A 22,817-nucleotide genomic window follows, 5' to 3' on the forward strand; every position below is an offset into this window, starting at 1 on the left:
AGGAGTGACCATACACACTGGTGTGAGCTATGAGGAGTGACCTTACACACTGGTCTGTGAGCTGTGAGGAGTGACCTTACACACTGGTCTGTGAGCTGTAAGGAGTGACCTTACACACTGGTCTGTGAGCTGTGAGGAGTGACCTTACATACTGGTCTGTGAGCTGTAAGGAGTGACCTTGCACACTGGTCTGTGAGCTGTGAGCAGTGACCTTGCACACTGGTGTGGGGGCTGTGAGGAGTTACCTTACACACTGATCTGTGAGCTGTGAGGAGTGACCTTACACACTGGTCTGGGGGCTGTGAGGAGAGACCTTACACACTGATCTGTGAGCTGTGAGGAGTGACCTTACACACTGGTCTGGGGGCTGTGAGGAGAGACCTTACACACTGGTCTGTGAGCTGTGAGGAGTGACCTTACACACTGGTCTGTGAGCTATGAGGAGTGACCTTACACACTGGTCTGTGAGCTCTGAGGAGTGACCTTACACACTGGTCTGGGTGCTGTGAGGAGTTACCTTACACACTGGTCTGTGAGCTGTGAGGAGTGACCTTACACACTGGTCTGGGGGCAGTGAGGAGTGACCTTACACACTGGTCTGTGAGCTATGACGAGTGACCTTACACACTGGTCTGTGAGCTGTGAGGACTGACCTTACACACTGGTCTGGGGGCAGTGAGGAGTTACCTTACACACTAGTCTGTGAGCTATGAGGAGTGACCTTACACACTGGTCTGTGAGCTGTGAGGCGTGACCTTAAACACTGGCCTGTGAGCTGTAAGGAGTGACCTTACACACTGGTCTGTGAGCTGTGAGGAGTGACCTTACACACTGGTCTGTGAGCTATGAGGAGTGACCTTACACACTGGTCTGTGAGCTATGAGGAGTGACCTTACACACTGGTCTGTGAGCTATGAGGAGTGACCTTACACACTGGTCTGTGAGCTATGAGAAGTGTCCTTAAACACTGGTCTGTGAGCTATGAGGAGTGACCTTACACACTGGTCTGTGAGCTATGAGGAGTGACCTTACACACTGGTCTGTGAGCTATGAGGAGTGACCTTACACACTGGTCTGTGAGCTATGAGGAGTGACCTTACACACTGGTCTGTGAGCTATGAGAAGTGTCCTTAAACACTGGTCTGTGAGCTATGAGGAGTGACCTTACACACTGGTCTGTGAGCTATGAGGAGTGACCTTACACACTGGTCTGTGAGCTGTGAGGAGTGACCTTGCACACTGGTCTGGGGGCTGTGAGGAGTTACCTTACACACTGATCTGTGAGCTGTGAGGAGTGACCTTACACACTGGTCTGGGGGCTGTGAGGAGAGACCTTACACACTGGTCTGTGAGCTATGAGAAGTGACCTTACACACTGGTCTGTGAGCTGTGAGGAGTGACCTTACACACTGGTCTGTGAGCTATGAGGAGTGACCTTACACACTGGTCTGTGAGCTATGAGGAGTGACCTTACACACTGGTCTGTGAGCTATGAGGAGTGACCTTACACACTGGTCTGTGAGCTATGAGGAGTGACCTTACACACTGGTCTGTGAGCTGTGAGGAGTGACCTTACACACTGGTCTGTGAGCTATGAGGAGTGACCTTACACACTGGTCTGTGAGCTGTGAGGAGTGACCTTGCACACTGGTCTGGGGGCTGTGAGGAGTTACCTTACACACTGATCTGTGAGCTGTGAGGAGTGACCTTACACACTGGTCTGGGGGCTGTGAGGAGAGACCTTACACACTGGTCTGTGAGCTATGAGGAGTGACCTTACACACTGGTCTGTGAGCTGTGAGGAGTGACCTTACACACTGGTCTGTGAGCTATGAGGAGTGACCTTACACACTGGTCTGTGAGCTATGAGGAGTGACCTTACACACTGGTCTGTGAGCTATGAGGAGTGACCTTACACACTGGTCTGTGAGCTATGAGGAGTGACCTTACACACTGGTCCGTGAGCTATGAGGAGTGACCTTACACACTGGGCTGTGAGCTATGAGAAGTGTCCTTACACACTGGTCTGTGAGCTATGAGGAGTGACCTTACACACTGGTCTGTGAGCTGTGAGGAGTGACCTTACACACTGGTCTGTGAGCTATGAGGAGTGACCTTACACACTGGTCTGTGAGCTATGAGGAGTGACCTTACACACTGGTCTGTGAGCTATGAGGAGTGACCTTACACACTGGTCTGTGAGCTATGAGAAGTGTCCTTACACACTGGTCTGTGAGCTATGAGGAGTGACCTTACACACTGGTCTGTGAGCTATGAGGAGTGACCTTACACACGGGTCTGTGAGCTGTGAGGAGTGACCTTGCACACTGGTCTGGGGGCTGTGAGGAGTTACCTTACACACTGATCTGTGAGCTGTGAGGAGTGACCTTACACACTGGTCTGGGGGCTGTGAGGAGAGACCTTACACACTGGTCTGTGAGCTATGAGAAGTGACCTTACACGCTGGTCTGTGAGCTGTGAGGAGTGACCTTACACACTGGTCTGGGGGCTGTGAGGAGTTACCTTACACACTGGTCTTTTGGCTATGAGGAGTGACCTTACACACTGGTCTGTGAGCTAGGAGGAGTGACCTTACACACTGGTCTGTGAGCTGTGAGGAGTGACCTTACACACTGGTCTGTGAGCTATGAGGAGTGACCTTACACACTGGTCTGTGAGCTGTGAGGAGTGACCTTACACACTGGTCTGTGAGCTATGAGGAGTGACCTTACACACTGGTCTGTGAGCTATGAGGAGTGACCTTACACACTGGTCTGTGAGCTATGAAGGAGTGACCTTACACACTGGTCTGTGAGCTATGAGGAGTGACCTTACACACTGGTCTGTGAGCTGTGAGGAGTGACCTTACACACTGGTCTGGGGGCATTGAGTAGTTACCTTACACACTGGTCTTTTGGCTATGAGGAGTGACCTTACACACTGGTCTGTGAGCTATGAGGAGTGACCTTACACACTGGTCTGTGAGCTGTGAGGAGTGACCTTACACACTGGTCTGTGAGCTATGAGGAGTGACCTTACACACTGGTCTGTGAGCTGTGAGGAGTGACCTTGCACACTGGTCTGGGGGCTGTGAGGAGTTACCTTACACACTAATCTGTGAGCTGTGAGGAGTGACCTTACACACTGGTATGGGGGCTGTGAGGAGATACCTTACACACTGGTCTGTGAGCTATGAGGAGTGACCTTACACACTGGTCTGTGAGCTGTGAGGAGTGACCTTACACACTGGTCTGTGAGCTATGAGGAGTGACCTTACACACTGGTCTGTGAGCTATGAGGAGTGACCTTACACACTGGTCTGTGAGCTATGAGGAGTGACCTTACACACTGGTCTGTGAGCTATGAGGAGTGACCTTACACACTGGTCTGTGAGCTATGAGGAGTGACCTTACACACTGGTCTGTGAGCTATGAGAAGTGTCCTTACACACTGGTCTGTGAGCTATGAGGAGTGACCTTACACACTGGTCTGTGAGCTATGAGGAGTGACCTTACACACTGGTCTGTGAGCTGTGAGGAGTGACCTTACACACTGTTCTGTGAGCTGTAAGGAGTGACCTCACACACTGGTCTGTGAGCTGTGAGGAGTGACCTTACACACTGGTCTGTGAGCTGTAAGGAGTGACCTTACACACTGGTCTGTGAGCTGTGAGGAGTGACCTTACACACTGATCTGTGAGCTGTGAGGAGTGATCTAACACACTGCTCTGTGAGCTGTGAGGAGTGACCTTGCACACTGGTCTGGGGGCTGTGAGGAGAGACCTTACACACTGGTCTGTGAGCTGTGAGGAGTGACCTTGCACACTGGTCTGGGGGCTGTGAGGAGTTACCTTACACACTAATCTGTGAGCTGTGAGGAGTGACCTTACACACTGGTATGGGGGCTGTGAGGAGATACCTTACACACTGGTCTGTGAGCTATGAGGAGTGACCTTACACACTAGTCTGTGAGCTGTGAGGAGTGACCTTACACACTGGTCTGTGAGCTATGAGGAGTGACCTTACACACTGGTCTGTGAGCTATGAGGAGTGACCTTACACACTGGTCTGTGAGCTATGAGGAGTGACCTTACACACTGGTCTGTGAGCTATGAGGAGTGACCTTACACACTGGTCTGTGAGCTATGAGGAGTGACCTTACACACTGGTCTGTGAGCTATGAGAAGTGTCCTTACACACTGGTCTGTGAGCTATGAGGAGTGACCTTACACACTGGTCTGTGAGCTATGAGGAGTGACCTTACACACTGGTCTGTGAGCTGTGAGGAGTGACCTTACACACTGGTCTGTGAGCTGTAAGGAGTGACCTCACACACTGGTCTGTGAGCTGTGAGGAGTGACCTTACACACTGGTCTGTGAGCTGTAAGGAGTGACCTTACACACTGGTCTGTGAGCTGTGAGGAGTGACCTTACACACTGATCTGTGAGCTGTGAGGAGTGACCTTACACACTGCTCTGTGAGCTGTGAGGAGTGACCTTGCACACTGGTCTGGGGGCTGTGAGGAGAGACCTTACACACTGGTCTGTGAGCTATGAGGAGTGACCTTACACACTGGTCTGTGAGCTATAAGGAGTGACCTTACACACTGGTCTGTGAGCTATAAGGAGTGACCTTACACACTGGTCTGTGAGCTGTGAGGAGTGACCTTGCACACTGGTCTGGGGGCTGTGAGGAGAGACCTTACAGACTGGTCTGTGAGCTATGAGGAGTGACCTTACACACTGGTCTGTGAGCTGTGAGGAGTGACCTTACACACTGGTCTGTGAGCTATGAGGAGTGACCTTACACACTGGTCTGTGAGCTCTGAGGAGTGACCTTACACACTGGTCTGGGGGCTGTGAGGAGTTACCTTACACACTGGTCTGTGAGCTGTGAGGAGTGACCTTACACACTGGTCTGGGGGCAGTGAGGAGTGACCTTACACACTGGTCTGTGAGCTATGACGAGTGACCTTACACACTGGTCTGTGAGCTGTGAGGACTGACCTTACACACTGGTCTGGGGGCAGTGAGGAGTTACCTTACACACTAGTCTGTGAGCTATGAGGAGTGACCTTACACACTGGTCTGTGAGCTGTGAGGCGTGACCTTACACACTGGCCTGTGAGCTGTAAGGAGTGACCTTACACACTGGTCTGTGAGCTGTGTGGAGTGACCTTACACACTGGTCTGTGAGCTGTGTGGAGTGACCTTACACACTGGTCTGTGAGCTGTGAGGAGTGACCTTGCACACTGGTCTGGGGGCTGTTAGGAGTTACCTTGCACACTGGTCTTGGGGCTGTGAGGAGTTACCTTACACACTGGTCTGTGAGCTGTGAGGAGTGACCTTACACACTGGTCTGTGAGCTGTGAGGAGTGACCTTGCACACTGGTCTGGGGGCTGTGAGGAGTTACCTTACACACTGATCTGTGAGCTGTGAGGAGTGACCTTACACACTGGTCTGGGGGCTGTGAGGAGAGACCTTACACACTGGTCTGTGAGCTATGAGGAGTGACCTTACACACTGGTCTGTGAGCTGTGAGGAGTGACCTTACAAACTGGTCTGTGAGCTATGAGGAGTGACCTTACACACTGGTCTGTGAGCTATGAGGAGTGACCATACACACTGGTGTGTGAGCTATGAGGAGTGACCTTACACACTGGTCTGTGAGCTGTGAGGAGTGACCTTACACACTGGTCTGTGAGCTGTAAGGAGTGACCTTACACACTGGTCTGTGAGCTGTGAGGAGTGACCTTACATACTGGTCTGTGAGCTGTAAGGAGTGACCTTGCACACTGGTCTGTGAGCTGTGAGCAGTGACCTTGCACACTGGTGTGGGGGCTGTGAGGAGTTACCTTACACACTGATCTGTGAGCTGTGAGGAGTGACCTTACACACTGGTCTGGGGGCTGTGAGGAGAGACCTTACACACTGATCTGTGAGCTGTGAGGAGTGACCTTACACACTGGTCTGGGGGCTGTGAGGAGAGACCTTACACACTGGTCTGTGAGCTGTGAGGAGTGACCTTACACACTGGTCTGTGAGCTATGAGGAGTGACCTTACACACTGGTCTGTGAGCTCTGAGGAGTGACCTTACACACTGGTCTGGGTGCTGTGAGGAGTTACCTTACACACTGGTCTGTGAGCTGTGAGGAGTGACCTTACACACTGGTCTGGGGGCAGTGAGGAGTGACCTTACACACTGGTCTGTGAGCTATGACGAGTGACCTTACACACTGGTCTGTGAGCTGTGAGGACTGACCTTACACACTGGTCTGGGGGCAGTGAGGAGTTACCTTACACACTAGTCTGTGAGCTATGAGGAGTGACCTTACACACTGGTCTGTGAGCTGTGAGGCGTGACCTTAAACACTGGCCTGTGAGCTGTAAGGAGTGACCTTACACACTGGTCTGTGAGCTGTGAGGAGTGACCTTACACACTGGTCTGTGAGCTGTGAGGAGTGACCTTGCACACTGGTCTGGGGGCAGTGAGGAGTTACCTTACACACTGATCTGTGAGCTGTGAGGAGTGACCTTACACACTGGTCTGGGGGCTGTGAGGAGAGACCTTACACACTGGTCTGTGAGCTATGAGGAGTGACCTTACACACTGGTCTGTGAGCTGTGAGGAGTGACCTTACAAACTGGTCTGTGAGCTATGAGGAGTGACCTTACACACTGGTCTGTGAGCTATGAGGAGTGACCATACACACTGGTGTGTGAGCTATGAGGAGTGACCTTACACACTGGTCTGTGAGCTGTGAGGAGTGACCTTACACACTGGTCTGTGAGCTGTAAGGAGTGACCTTACACACTGGTCTGTGAGCTGTGAGGAGTGACCTTACATACTGGTCTGTGAGCTGTAAGGAGTGACCTTGCACACTGGTCTGTGAGCTGTGAGCAGTGACCTTGCACACTGGTGTGGGGGGCTGTGAGGAGTTACCTTACACACTGATCTGTGAGCTGTGAGGAGTGACCTTACACACTGGTCTGGGGGCTGTGAGGAGAGACCTTACACACTGATCTGTGAGCTGTGAGGAGTGACCTTACACACTGGTCTGGGGGCTGTGAGGAGAGACCTTACACACTGGTCTGTGAGCTGTGAGGAGTGACCTTACACACTGGTCTGTGAGCTATGAGGAGTGACCTTACACACTGGTCTGTGAGCTCTGAGGAGTGACCTTACACACTGGTCTGGGGGCTGTGAGGAGTTACCTTACACACTGGTCTGTGAGCTGTGAGGAGTGACCTTACACACTGGTCTGGGGGCAGTGAGGAGTGACCTTACACACTGGTCTGTGAGCTATGACGAGTGACCTTACACACTGGTCTGTGAGCTGTGAGGACTGACCTTACACACTGGTCTGGGGGCAGTGAGGAGTTACCTTACACACTAGTCTGTGAGCTATGAGGAGTGACCTTACACACTGGTCTGTGAGCTGTGAGGCGTGACCTTACACACTGGCCTGTGAGCTGTAAGGAGTGACCTTACACACTGGTCTGTGAGCTGTGAGGAGTGACCTTACACACTGGTCTGTGAGCTGTGAGGAGTGACCTTGCACACTGGTCTGGGGGCTGTTAGGAGTTACCTTGCACACTGGTCTTGGGGCTGTGAGGAGTTACCTTACACACTGGTCTGTGAGCTGTGAGGAGTGACCTTACACACTGGTCTGTGAGCTGTGAGGAGTGACCTTGCACACTGGTCTGGGGGCTGTGAGGAGTTACCTTACACACTGATCTGTGAGCTGTGAGGAGTGACCTTACACACTGGTCTGGGGGCTGTGAGGAGAGACCTTACACACTGGTCTGTGAGCTATGAGGAGTGACCTTACACACTGGTCTGTGAGCTGTGAGGAGTGACCTTACAAACTGGTCTGTGAGCTATGAGGAGTGACCTTACACACTGGTCTGTGAGCTATGAGGAGTGACCATACACACTGGTGTGTGAGCTATGAGGAGTGACCTTACACACTGGTCTGTGAGCTGTGAGGAGTGACCTTACACACTGGTCTGTGTGCTGTAAGGAGTGACCTTACACACTGGTCTGTGAGCTGTGAGGAGTGACCTTACACACTGGTCTGTGAGCTGTAAGGAGTGACCTTGCACACTGGTCTGTGAGCTGTGAGCAGTGACCTTGCACACTGGTGTGGGGGCTGTGAGGAGTTACCTTACACACTGATCTGTGAGCTGTGAGGAGTGACCTTACACACTGGTCTGGGGGCTGTGAGGAGAGACCTTACACACTGATCTGTGAGCTGTGAGGAGTGACCTTACACACTGGTCTGGGGGCTGTGAGGAGAGACCTTACACACTGGTCTGTGAGCTGTGAGGAGTGACCTTACACACTGGTCTGTGAGCTATGAGGAGTGACCTTACACACTGGTCTGTGAGCTCTGAGGAGTGACCTTACACACTGGTCTGGGGGCTGTGAGGAGTTACCTTACACACTGGTCTGTGAGCTGTGAGGAGTGACCTTACACACTGGTCTGGGGGCAGTGAGGAGTGACCTTACACACTGGTCTGTGAGCTATGAGGAGTGACCTTACACACTGGTCTGTGAGCTGTGAGGAGTGACCTTACAAACTGGTCTGTGAGCTATGAGGAGTGACCATACACACTGGTGTGTGAGCTATGAGGAGTGACCTTACACACTGGTCTGTGAGCTGTGAGGAGTGACCTTACACACTGGTCTGTGAGCTGTAAGGAGTGACCTTACACACTGGTCTGTGAGCTGTGAGGAGTGACCTTACATACTGGTCTGTGAGCTGTAAGGAGTGACCTTGCACACTGGTCTGTGAGCTGTGAGGAGTGACCTTACATACTGGTCTGTGAGCTGTAAGGAGTGACCTTGCACACTGGTCTGTGAGCTGTGAGCAGTGACCTTGCACACTGGTGTGGGGGCTGTGAGGAGTTACCTTACACACTGATCTGTGAGCTGTGAGGAGTGACCTTACACACTGGTCTGGGGGCTGTGAGGAGAGACCTTACACACTGATCTGTGAGCTGTGAGGAGTGACCTTACACACTGGTCTGGGGGCTGTGAGGAGAGACCTTACACACTGGTCTGTGAGCTGTGAGGAGTGACCTTACACACTGGTCTGTGAGCTATGAGGAGTGACCTTACACACTGGTCTGTGAGCTCTGAGGAGTGACCTTACACACTGGTCTGGGGGCTGTGAGGAGTTACCTTACACACTGGTCTGTGAGCTGTGAGGAGTGACCTTACACACTGGTCTGGGGGCAGTGAGGAGTGACCTTACACACTGGTCTGTGAGCTATGACGAGTGACCTTACACACTGGTCTGTGAGCTGTGAGGACTGACCTTACACACTGGTCTGGGGGCAGTGAGGAGTTACCTTACACACTAGTCTGTGAGCTATGAGGAGTGACCTTACACACTGGTCTGTGAGCTGTGAGGCGTGACCTTACACACTGGCCTGTGAGCTGTAAGGAGTGACCTTACACACTGGTCTGTGAGCTGTGAGGAGTGACCTTACACACTGGTCTGTGAGCTGTGAGGAGTGACCTTGCACACTGGTCTGGGGGCTGTTAGGAGTTACCTTGCACACTGGTCTTGGGGCTGTGAGGAGTTACCTTACACACTGGTCTGTGAGCTGTGAGGAGTGACCTTACACACTGGTCTGTGAGCTGTGAGGAGTGACCTTGCACACTGGTCTGGGGGCTGTGAGGAGTTACCTTACACACTGATCTGTGAGCTGTGAGGAGTGACCTTACACACTGGTCTGGGGGCTGTGAGGAGAGACCTTACACACTGGTCTGTGAGCTATGAGGAGTGACCTTACACACTGGTCTGTGAGCTGTGAGGAGTGACCTTACAAACTGGTCTGTGAGCTATGAGGAGTGACCTTACACACTGGTCTGTGAGCTATGAGGAGTGACCATACACACTGGTGTGTGAGCTATGAGGAGTGACCTTACACACTGGTCTGTGAGCTGTGAGGAGTGACCTTACACACTGGTCTGTGTGCTGTAAGGAGTGACCTTACACACTGGTCTGTGAGCTGTGAGGAGTGACCTTACACACTGGTCTGTGAGCTGTAAGGAGTGACCTTGCACACTGGTCTGTGAGCTGTGAGCAGTGACCTTGCACACTGGTGTGGGGGCTGTGAGGAGTTACCTTACACACTGATCTGTGAGCTGTGAGGAGTGACCTTACACACTGGTCTGGGGGCTGTGAGGAGAGACCTTACACACTGATCTGTGAGCTGTGAGGAGTGACCTTACACACTGGTCTTGGGGCTGTGAGGAGTTACCTTACACACTGGTCTGTGGGCTGTGAGGACTGACCTTACACACTGGTCTGTGAGCTGTGAGGAGTGACCTTGCACACTGGTCTGGGGGCTGTGAGGAGTTACCTTACACACTGATCTGTGAGCTGTAAGGAGTGACCTTGCACACTGGTCTGTGAGCTGTGAGCAGTGACCTTGCACACTGGTGTGGGGGCTGTGAGGAGTTACCTTACACACTGATCTGTGAGCTGTGAGGAGAGACCTTACACACTGGTCTGTGAGCTATGAGGAGTGACCTTACACACTGGTCTGTGAGCTGTGAGGAGTGACCTTACACACTGGTCTGTGAGCTATGAGGAGTGACCTTACACACTGGTCTGTGAGCTCTGAGGAGTGACCTTACACACTGGTCTGGGGGCTGTGAGGAGTTACCTTACACACTGGTCTGTGAGCTGTGAGGAGTGACCTTACACACTGGTCTGGGGGCAGTGAGGAGTGACCTTACACACTGGTCTGTGAGCTATGACGAGTGACCTTACACACTGGTCTGTGAGCTGTGAGGACTGACCTTACACACTGGTCTGGGGGCAGTGAGGAGTTACCTTACACACTAGTCTGTGAGCTATGAGGAGTGACCTTACACACTGGTCTGTGAGCTGTGAGGCGTGACCTTACACACTGGCCTGTGAGCTGTAAGGAGTGACCTTACACACTGGTCTGTGAGCTGTGAGGAGTGACCTTACACACTGGTCTGTGAGCTGTGAGGAGTGACCTTGCACACTGGTCTGGGGGCTGTTAGGAGTTACCTTGCACACTGGTCTTGGGGCTGTGAGGAGTTACCTTACACACTGGTCTGTGAGCTGTGAGGAGTGACCTTACACACTGGTCTGTGAGCTGTGAGGAGTGACCTTGCACACTGGTCTGGGGGCTGTGAGGAGTTACCTTACACACTGATCTGTGAGCTGTGAGGAGTGACCTTACACACTGGTCTGTGAGCTGTGAGGAGTGACCTTACACACTGGTCTGTGAGCTGTAAGGAGTGACCTTGCACACTGGTCTGTGAGCTGTGAGCAGTGACCTTGCACACTGGTGTGGGGGCTGTGAGGAGTTACCTTACACACTGATCTGTGAGCTGTGAGGAGTGACCTTACACACTGGTCTGGGGGCTGTGAGGAGAGACCTTACACACTGATCTGTGAGCTGTGAGGAGTGACCTTACACACTGGTCTTGGGGCTGTGAGGAGTTACCTTACACACTGGTCTGTGGGCTGTGAGGACTGACCTTACACACTGGTCTGTGAGCTGTGAGGAGTGACCTTGCACACTGGTCTGGGGGCTGTGAGGAGTTACCTTACACACTGATCTGTGAGCTGTAAGAAGTGACCTTGCACACTGGTCTGTGAGCTGTGAGCAGTGACCTTGCACACTGGTGTGGGGGCTGTGAGGAGTTACCTTACACACTGATCTGTGAGCTGTGAGGAGAGACCTTACACACTGGTCTGTGAGCTATGAGGAGTGACCTTACACACTGGTCTGTGAGCTGTGAGGAGTGACCTTACACACTGGTCTGTGAGCTATGAGGAGTGACCTTACACACTGGTCTGTGAGCTCTGAGGAGTGACCTTACACACTGGTCTGGGGGCTGTGAGGAGTTACCTTACACACTGGTCTGTGAGCTGTGAGGAGTGACCTTACACACTGGTCTGGGGGCAGTGAGGAGTGACCTTACACACTGGTCTGTGAGCTATGACGAGTGACCTTACACACTGGTCTGTGAGCTGTGAGGACTGACCTTACACACTGGTCTGGGGGCAGTGAGGAGTTACCTTACACACTAGTCTGTGAGCTATGAGGAGTGACCTTACACACTGGTCTGTGAGCTGTGAGGCGTGACCTTACACACTGGCCTGTGAGCTGTAAGGAGTGACCTTACACACTGGTCTGTGAGCTGTGAGGAGTGACCTTACACACTGGTCTGTGAGCTGTGAGGAGTGACCTTGCACACTGGTCTGGGGGCTGTTAGGAGTTACCTTGCACACTGGTCTTGGGGCTGTGAGGAGTTACCTTACACACTGGTCTGTGAGCTGTGAGGAGTGACCTTACACACTGGTCTGTGAGCTGTGAGGAGTGACCTTGCACACTGGTCTGGGGGCTGTGAGGAGTTACCTTACACACTGATCTGTGAGCTGTGAGGAGTGACCTTACACACTGGTCTGGGGGCTGTGAGGAGAGACCTTACACACTGGTCTGTGAGCTATGAGGAGTGACCTTACACACTGGTCTGTGAGCTGTGAGGAGTGACCTTACAAACTGGTCTGTGAGCTATGAGGAGTGACCTTACACACTGGTCTGTGAGCTATGAGGAGTGACCATACACACTGGTGTGTGAGCTATGAGGAGTGACCTTACACACTGGTCTGTGAGCTGTGAGGAGTGACCTTACACACTGGTCTGTGTGCTGTAAGGAGTGACCTTACACACTGGTCTGTGAGCTGTGAGGAGTGACCTTACACACTGGTCTGTGAGCTGTAAGGAGTGACCTTGCACACTGGTCTGTGAGCTGTGAGCAGTGACCTTGCACACTGGTGTGGGGGCTGTGAGGAGTTACCTTACACACTGATCTGTGAGCTGTGAGGAGTGACCTTACACACTGGTCTGGGGGCTGTGAGGAGAGACCTTACACACTGATCTGTGAGCTGTGAGGAGTGACCTTACACACTGGTCTGGGGGCTGTGAGGAGAGACCTTACACACTGGTCTGTGAGCTGTGAGGAGTGACCTTACACACTGGTCTGTGAGCTATGAGGAGTGACTTTACACACTGGTCTGTGAGCTCTGAGGAGTGACCTTACACACTGGTCTGGGGGCTGTGAGGAGTTACCTTACACACTGGTCTGTGAGCTGTGAGGAGTGACCTTACACACTGGTCTGGGGGCAGTGAGGAGTGACCTTACACACTGGTCTGTGAGCTATGACGAGTGACCTTACACACTGGTCTGTGAGCTGTGAGGACTGACCTTACACACTGGACTGGGGGCAGTGAGGAGTTACCTTACACACTAGTCTGTGAGCTATGAGGAGTGACCTTACACACTGGTCTGTGAGCTGTGAGGCGTGACCTTACACACTGGCCTGTGAGCTGTAAGGAGTGACCTTACACACTGGTCTGTGAGCTGTGAGGAGTGACCTTACACACTGGTCTGTGAGCTGTGAGGAGTGACCTTGCACACTGGTCTGGGGGCTGTTAGGAGTTACCTTGCACACTGGTCTTGGGGCTGTGAGGAGTTACCTTACACACTGGTCTGTGGGCTGTGAGGACTGACCTTACACACTGGTCTGTGAGCTGTGAGGAGTGACCTTGCACACTGGTCTGGGGGCTGTGAGGAGTTACCTTACACACTGCTCTGTGAGCTGTGAGGAGTGACCTTACACACTGGTCTGGGGGCTGTGAGGAGAGACCTTACACACTGGTCTGTGAGCTATGAGGAGTGCCCTTACACACTGGTCTGTGAGCTGTGAGGAGTGACCTTACAAACTGGTCTGTGAGCTATGAGGAGTGACCTTACACACTGGTCTGTGAGCTATGAGGAGTGACCATACACACTGGTGTGTGAGCTATGAGGAGTGACCTTACACACTGGTCTGTGAGCTGTGAGGAGTGACCTTACACACTGGTCTGTGAGCTGTAAGGAGTGACCTTACACACTGGTCTGTGAGCTGTGAGGAGTGACCTTACACACTGGTCTGTGAGCTGTAAGGAGTGACCTTGCACACTGGTCTGTGAGCTGTGAGCAGTGACCTTGCACACTGGTGTGGGGGCTGTGAGGAGTTACCTTACACACTGATCTGTGAGCTGTGAGGAGTGACCTTACACACTGGTCTGGGGGCTGTGAGGAGAGACCTTACACACTGATCTGTGAGCTGTGAGGAGTGACCTTACACACAGGTCTGGGGGCTGTGAGGAGAGACCTTACACACTGGTCTGTGAGCTATGAGGAGTGACCTTACACACTGGTCTGTGAGCTGTGAGGAGTGACCTTACACACTGGTCTGTGAGCTATGAGGAGTGACCTTACACACTGGTCTGTGAGCTATGAGGAGTGATCTTACACACTGGTCTGTGAGCTATGAGGAGTGACCTTACACACTGGTCTGTGAGCTATGAGGAGTGACCTTACACACTGGTCTGTCAGCTGTGAGGAGTGACCTTACACACTGGTCTGGGGGCTGTGAGGAGTTACCTTACACACTGGTCTGTGAGCTGTGAGGAGCGACCTTACACACTTGTCTGGGGGCAGTGAGGAGTTACCTTCCACACTGGTCTTTTGGCTAAGAGGAGTGACCTTGCACACTGGTCTGGGGGCTGTTAGGAGTTACCTTGCACACTGGTCTTGGGGCTGTGAGGAGTTACCTTACACACTGGTCTGTGAGCTGTGAGGAGTGACCTTACACACTGGTCTGTGAGCTGTGAGGAGTGACCTTGCACACTGGTCTGGGGGCTGTGAGGAGTTACCTTACACACTGATCTGTGAGCTGTGAGGAGTGACCTTACACACTGGTCTGGGGGCTGTGAGGAGAGACCTTACACACTGGTCTGTGAGCTATGAGGAGTGACCTTACACACTGGTCTGTGAGCTGTGAGGAGTGACCTTACAAACTGGTCTGTGAGCTATGAGGAGTGACCTTACACACTGGTCTGTGAGCTATGAGGAGTGACAATACACACTGGTGTGTGAGCTATGAGGAGTGACCTTACACACTGGTCTGTGAGCTGTGAGGAGTGACCTTACACACTGGTCTGTGAGCTGTAAGGAGTGACCTTACACACTGGTCTGTGAGCTGTGAGGAGTGACCTTACACACTGGTCTGTGAGCTGTAAGGAGTGACCTTGCACACTGGTCTGTGAGCTGTGAGCAGTGACCTTGCACACTGGTGTGGGGGCTGTGAGGAGTTACCTTACACACTGATCTGTGAGCTGTGAGGAGTGACCTTACACACTGGTCTGGGGGCTGTGAGGAGAGACCTTACACACTGATCTGTGAGCTGTGAGGAGTGACCTTACACACAGGTCTGGGGGCTGTGAGGAGAGACCTTACACACTGGTCTGTGAGCTATGAGGAGTGACCTTACACACTGGTCTGTGAGCTGTGAGGAGTGACCTTACACACTGGTCTGTGAGCTATGAGGAGTGACCTTACACACTGGTCTGTGAGCTATGAGGAGTGATCTTACACACTGGTCTGTGAGCTATGAGGAGTGACCTTACACACTGGTCTGTGAGCTATGAGGAGTGACCTTACACACTGGTCTGTCAGCTGTGAGGAGTGACCTTACACACTGGTCTGGGGGCTGTGAGGAGTTACCTTACACACTGGTCTGTGAGCTGTGAGGAGCGACCTTACACACTTGTCTGGGGGCAGTGAGGAGTTACCTTCCACACTGGTCTTTTGGCTATGAGGAGTGACCTTACACACTGGTCTGTGACCTGTGAGGAGTGACCTTACACACTGGTCTTGGGGCTGTGAGGAGTTACCTTACACACTGGTCTGTGAGCTGTGAGGAGCGACCTTACACACTGGTCTGGGGGCAGTGAGGAGTTACCTTCCACACTGGTCTTTTAGCTGTGAGGAGTGACCTTACACACTGGTCTGTGAGCTGTGAGGAGTGACCTTACACACTGGTCTGGGGGCTGTGAGGAGTGACCTTACACACTGGTCTGGGGGCTGTGAGGAGTTACCTTACACACTGGTCTGTGAGCTGTGAGGAGCGACCTTACACACTGGTCTGTGAGCTGTAAGGAGTGACCTTACACACTGGTCTGTGAGCTGTGAGGAGTGACCTTACACACTGGTCTGTGTGCTGTAAGGAGTGACCTTACACACTGGTCTGTGAGCTGTGAGGAGTGACCTTACACACTGGTCTGTGTGCTGTAAGGAGTGACCTTACACACTGGTCTGTGAGCTGTGAGGAGTGACCTTACACACTGGTCTGTGAGCTGTAAGGAGTGACCTTGCACACTGGTCTGTGAGCTGTGAGCAGTGACCTTGCACACTGGTGTGGGGGCTGTGAGGAGTTACCTTACACACTGATCTGTGAGCTGTGAGGAGTGACCTTACACACTGGTCTGGGGGCTGTGAGGAGAGACCTTACACACTGATCTGTGAGCTGTGAGGAGTGACCTTACACACTGGTCTGGGGGCTGTGAGGAGAGACCTTACACACTGGTCTGTGAGCTGTGAGGAGTGACCTTACACACTGGTCTGTGAGCTATGAGGAGTGACCTTACACACTGGTCTGTGAGCTCTGAGGAGTGACCTTACACACTGGTCTGGGGGCTGTGAGGAGTTACCTTACACACTGGTCTGTGAGCTGTGAGGAGTGACCTTACACACTGGTCTGGGGGCAGTGAGGAGTGACCTTACACACTGGTCTGTGAGCTATGACGAGTGACCTTACACACTGGTCTGTGAGCTGTGAGGACTGACCTTACACACTGGACTGGGGGCAGTGAGGAGTTACCTTACACACTAGTCTGTGAGCTATGAGGAGTGACCTTACACACTGGTCTGTGAGCTGTGAGGCGTGACCTTACACACTGGCCTGTGAGCTGTAAGGAGTGACCTTACACACTGGTCTGTGAGCTGTGAGGAGTGACCTTACACACTGGTCTGTGAGCTGTGAGGAGTGACCTTGCACACTGGTCTGGGGGCTGTTAGGAGTTACCTTGCACACTGGTCTTGGGGCTGTGAGGAGTTACCTTACACACTGGTCTGTGAGCTGTGAGGAGTGACCTTACACACTGGTCTGTGAGCTGTGAGGAGTGACCTTGCACACTGGTCTGGGGGCTGTGAGGAGTTACCTTACACACTGATCTGTGAGCTGTGAGGAGTGACCTTACACACTGGTCTGGGGGCTGTGAGGAGAGACCTTACACACTGGTCTGTGAGCTATGATGAGTGCCCTTACACACTGGTCTGTGAGCTGTGAGGAGTGACCTTACAAACTGGTCTGTGAGCTATGAGGAGTGACCTTACACACTGGTCTGTGAGCTATGAGGAGTGACCATACACACTGGTGTGTGAGCTATGAGGAGTGACCTTACACACTGGTCTGTGAGCTGTGAGGAGTGACCTTACACACTGGTCTGTGAGCTGTAAGGAGTGACCTTACACACTGGTCTGTGAGCTGTAAGGAGTGACCTTGCACACTGGTCTGTGAGCTGTGAGCAGTGACCTTGCACACTGGTGTGGGGGCTGTGAGGAGTTACCTTACACACTGATCTGTGAGCTGTGAGGAGTGACCTTACACACTGGTCTGGGGGCTGTGAGGAGAGACCTTACACACTGATCTGTGAGCTGTGAGGAGTGACCTTACACACAGGTCTGGGGGCTGTGAGGAGAGACCTTACACACTGGTCTGTGAGCTATGAGGAGTGACCTTACACACTGGTCTGTGAGCTGTGAGGAGTGACCTTACACACTGGTCTGTGAGCTATGAGGAGTGACCTTACACACTGGTCTGTGAGCTATGAGGAGTGATCTTACACACTGGTCTGTGAGCTATGAGGAGTGACCTTACACACTGGTCTGTGAGCTATGAGGAGTGACCTTACACACTGGTCTGTCAGCTGTGAGGAGTGACCTTACACACTGGTCTGGGGGCTGTGAGGAGTTACCTTACACACTGGTCTGTGAGCTGTGAGGAGCGACCTTACACACTTGTCTGGGGGCAGTGAGGAGTTACCTTCCACACTGGTCTTTTGGCTATGAGGAGTGACCTTACACACTGGTCTGTGACCTGTGAGGAGTGACCTTACACACTGGTCTTGGGGCTGTGAGGAGTTACCTTACACACTGGTCTGTGAGCTGTGAGGAGCGACCTTACACAATGGTCTGGGGGCAGTGAGGAGTTACCTTCCACACTGGTCTTTTAGCTGTGAGGAGTGACCTTACACACTGGTCTGTGAGCTGTGAGGAGTGACCTTACACACTGGTCTGGGGGCTGTGAGGAGTGACCTTACACACTGGTCTGGGGGCTGTGAGGAGTTACCTTACACACTGGTCTGTGAGCTGTGAGGAGCGACCTTACACACTGGTCTGTGAGCTGTAAGGAGTGACCTTACACACTGGTCTGTGAGCTGTGAGGAGTGACCTTACACACTGGTCTGTGTGCTGTAAGGAGTGACCTTACACACTGGTCTGTGAGCTGTGAGGAGTGACCTTACACACTGGTCTGTGTGCTGTAAGGAGTGACCTTACACACTGGTCTGTGAGCTGTGAGGAGTGACCTTACACACTGGTCTGTGAGCTGTAAGGAGTGACCTTGCACACTGGTCTGTGAGCTGTGAGCAGTGACCTTGCACACTGGTGGGGGGGCTGTGAGGAGTTACCTTACACACTGATCTGTGAGCTGTGAGGAGTGACCTTACACACTGGTCTGGGGGCTGTGAGGAGAGACCTTACACACTGATCTGTGAGCTGTGAGGAGTGACCTTACACACTGGTCTGGGGGCTGTGAGGAGAGACCTTACACACTGGTCTGTGAGCTGTGAGGAGTGACCTTACACACTGGTCTGTGAGCTATGAGGAGTGACCTTACACACTGGTCTGTGAGCTCTGAGGAGTGACCTTACACACTGGTCTGGGGGCTGTGAGGAGTTACCTTACACACTGGTCTGTGAGCTGTGAGGAGTGACCTTACACACTGGTCTGGGGGCAGTGAGGAGTGACCTTACACACTGGTCTGTGAGCTATGACGAGTGACCTTACACACTGGTCTGTGAGCTGTGAGGACTGACCTTACACACTGGACTGGGGGCAGTGAGGAGTTACCTTACACACTAGTCTGTGAGCTATGAGGAGTGACCTTACACACTGGTCTGTGAGCTGTGAGGCGTGACCTTACACACTGGCCTGTGAGCTGTAAGGAGTGACCTTACACACTGGTCTGTGAGCTGTGAGGAGTGACCTTACACACTGGTCTGTGAGCTGTGAGGAGTGACCTTGCACACTGGTCTGGGGGCTGTTAGGAGTTACCTTGCACACTGGTCTTGGGGCTGTGAGGAGTTACCTTACACACTGGTCTGTGAGCTGTGAGGAGTGACCTTACACACTGGTCTGTGAGCTGTGAGGAGTGACCTTGCACACTGGTCTGGGGGCTGTGAGGAGTTACCTTACACACTGATCTGTGAGCTGTGAGGAGTGACCTTACACACTGGTCTGGGGGCTGTGAGGAGAGACCTTACACACTGGTCTGTGAGCTATGAGGAGTGCCCTTACACACTGGTCTGTGAGCTGTGAGGAGTGACCTTACAAACTGGTCTGTGAGCTATGAGGAGTGACCTTACACACTGGTCTGTGAGCTATGAGGAGTGACCATACACACTGGTGTGTGAGCTATGAGGAGTGACCTTACACACTGGTCTGTGAGCTGTGAGGAGTGACCTTACACACTGGTCTGTGAGCTGTAAGGAGTGACCTTACACACTGGTCTGTGAGCTGTGAGGAGTGACCTTACACACTGGTCTGTGAGCTGTAAGGAGTGACCTTGCACACTGGTCTGTGAGCTGTGAGCAGTGACCTTGCACACTGGTGTGGGGGCTGTGAGGAGTTACCTTACACACTGATCTGTGAGCTGTGAGGAGTGACCTTACACACTGGTCTGGGGGCTGTGAGGAGAGACCTTACACACTCATCTGTGAGCTGTGAGGAGTGACCTTACACACAGGTCTGGGGGCTGTGAGGAGAGACCTTACACACTGGTCTGTGAGCTATGAGGAGTGACCTTACACACTGGTCTGTGAGCTGTGAGGAGTGACCTTACACACTGGTCTGTGAGCTATGAGGAGTGACCTTACACACTGGTCTGTGAGCTATGAGGAGTGATCTTACACACTGGTCTGTGAGCTATGAGGAGTGACCTTACACACTGGTCTGTGAGCTATGAGGAGTGACCTTACACACTGGTCTGTCAGCTGTGAGGAGTGACCTTACACACTGGTCTGGGGGCTGTGAGGAGTTACCTTACACACTGGTCTGTGAGCTGTGAGGAGCGACCTTACACACTTGTCTGGGGGCAGTGAGGAGTTACCTTCCACACTGGTCTTTTGGCTATGAGGAGTGACCTTGCACACTGGTCTGGGGGCTGTTAGGAGTTACCTTGCACACTGGTCTTGGGGCTGTGAGGAGTTACCTTACACACTGGTCTGTGAGCTGTGAGGAGTGACCTTACACACTGGTCTGTGAGCTGTGAGGAGTGACCTTGCACACTGGTCTGGGGGCTGTGAGGAGTTACCTTACACACTGATCTGTGAGCTGTGAGGAGTGACCTTACACACTGGTCTGGGGGCTGTGAGGAGAGACCTTACACACTGGTCTGTGAGCTATGAGGAGTGACCTTACACACTGGTCTGTGAGCTGTGAGGAGTGACCTTACAAACTGGTCTGTGAGCTATGAGGAGTGACCTTACACACTGGTCTTGGGGCTGTGAGGAGTTACCTTACACACTGGTCTGTGAGCTGTGAGGAGCGACCTTACACACTGGTCTGGGGGCAGTGAGGAGTTACCTTCCACACTGGTCTTTTAGCTGTGAGGAGTGACCTTACACACTGGTCTGTGAGCTGTGAGGAGTGACCTTACACACTGGTCTGGGGACTGTGAGGAGTGACCTTACACACTGGTCTGTGAGCTGTGAGGAGTGACCTTACACACTGGTCTGTGAGCTGTAAGGAGTGACCTTACACACTGGTCTGTGAGCTGTGAGGAGTGACCTTACACACTGGTCTGTGAGCTGTAAGGAGTGACCTTGCACACTGGTCTGTGAGCTGTGAGCAGTGACCTTGCACACTGGTGTGGGGGCTGTGAGGAGTTACCTTACACACTGATCTGTGAGCTGTGAGGAGTGACCTTACACACTGGTCTGGGGGCTGTGAGGAGAGACCTTACACACTGATCTGTGAGCTGTGAGGAGTGACCTTACACACAGGTCTGGGGGCTGTGAGGAGAGACCTTACACACTGGTCTGTGAGCTATGAGGAGTGACCTTACACACTGGTCTGTGAGCTGTGAGGAGTGACCTTACACACTGGTCTGTGAGCTATGAGGAGTGACCTTACACACTGGTCTGTGAGCTATGAGGAGTGATCTTACACACTGGTCTGTGAGCTATGAGGAGTGACCTTACACACTGGTCTGTGAGCTATGAGGAGTGACCTTACACACTGGTCTGTCAGCTGTGAGGAGTGACCTTACACACTGGTCTGGGGCTGTGAGGAGTTACCTTACACACTGGTCTGTGAGCTGTGAGGAGTGACCTTACACACTTGTCTGGGGGCAGTGAGGAGTTACCTTCCACACTGGTCTTTTGGCTATGAGGAGTGACCTTGCACACTGGTCTGGGGGCTGTTAGGAGTTACCTTGCACACTGGTCTTGGGGCTGTGAGGAGTTACCTTACACACTGGTCTGTGAGCTGTGAGGAGTGACCTTACACACTGGTCTGTGAGCTGTGAGGAGTGACCTTGCACACTGGTCTGGGGGCTGTGAGGAGTTACCTTACACACTGATCTGTGAGCTGTGAGGAGTGACCTTACACACTGGTCTGGGGGCTGTGAGGAGAGACCTTACACACTGGTCTGTGAGCTATGAGGAGTGACCTTACACACTGGTCTGTGAGCTGTGAGGAGTGACCTTACAAACTGGTCTGTGAGCTATGAGGAGTGACCTTACACACTGGTCTGTGAGCTATGAGGAGTGACCATACACACTGGTGTGTGAGCTATGAGGAGTGACCTTACACACTGGTCTGTGAGCTGTGAGGAGTGACCTTACACACTGGTCTGTGAGCTGTAAGGAGTGACCTTACACACTGGTCTGTGAGCTGTGAGGAGTGACCTTACACACTGGTCTGTGAGCTGTAAGGAGTGACCTTGCACACTGGTCTGTGAGCTGTGAGCAGTGACCTTGCACACTGGTGTGGGGGCTGTGAGGAGTTACCTTACACACTGATCTGTGAGCTGTGAGGAGTGACCTTACACACTGGTCTGGGGGCTGTGAGGAGAGACCTTACACACTGATCTGTGAGCTGTGAGGAGTGACCTTACACACAGGTCTGGGGGCTGTGAGGAGAGACCTTACACACTGGTCTGTGAGCTATGAGGAGTGACCTTACACACTGGTCTGTGAGCTGTGAGGAGTGACCTTACACACTGGTCTGTGAGCTATGAGGAGTGACCTTACACACTGGTCTGTGAGCTATGAGGAGTGATCTTACACACTGGTCTGTGAGCTATGAGGAGTGACCTTACACACTGGTCTGTGAGCTATGAGGAGTGACCTTACACACTGGTCTGGGGGCTGTGAGGAGTGACCTTACACACTGGTCTGGGGGCTGTGAGGAGTTACCTTACACACTGGTCTGTGAGCTGTGAGGAGCGACCTTACACACTTGTCTGGGGGCAGTGAGGAGTTACCTTCCACACTGGTCTTTTGGCTATGAGGAGTGACCTTACACACTGGTCTGTTACCTGTGAGGAGTGACCTTACACACTGGTCTTGGGGCTGTGAGGA

The 22,817-nt window shown here is 52.8% G+C and overlaps 1 protein-coding gene across 1 annotated transcript in view; it reads right to left on the reverse strand.

Moving 5' to 3' along the window:
• ikbkb (inhibitor of nuclear factor kappa B kinase subunit beta) overlaps nt 1–22,817 on the reverse strand; it is a gene marked incomplete in the record, with an annotated part of 139,821 nt that overhangs the window by 67,861 nt on the left and 49,143 nt on the right.

This window comes from Oncorhynchus tshawytscha, linkage group LG12, assembly GCF_018296145.1.
Source record: "Oncorhynchus tshawytscha isolate Ot180627B linkage group LG12, Otsh_v2.0, whole genome shotgun sequence".
NCBI lineage: Eukaryota > Metazoa > Chordata > Actinopteri > Salmoniformes > Salmonidae > Oncorhynchus > Oncorhynchus tshawytscha.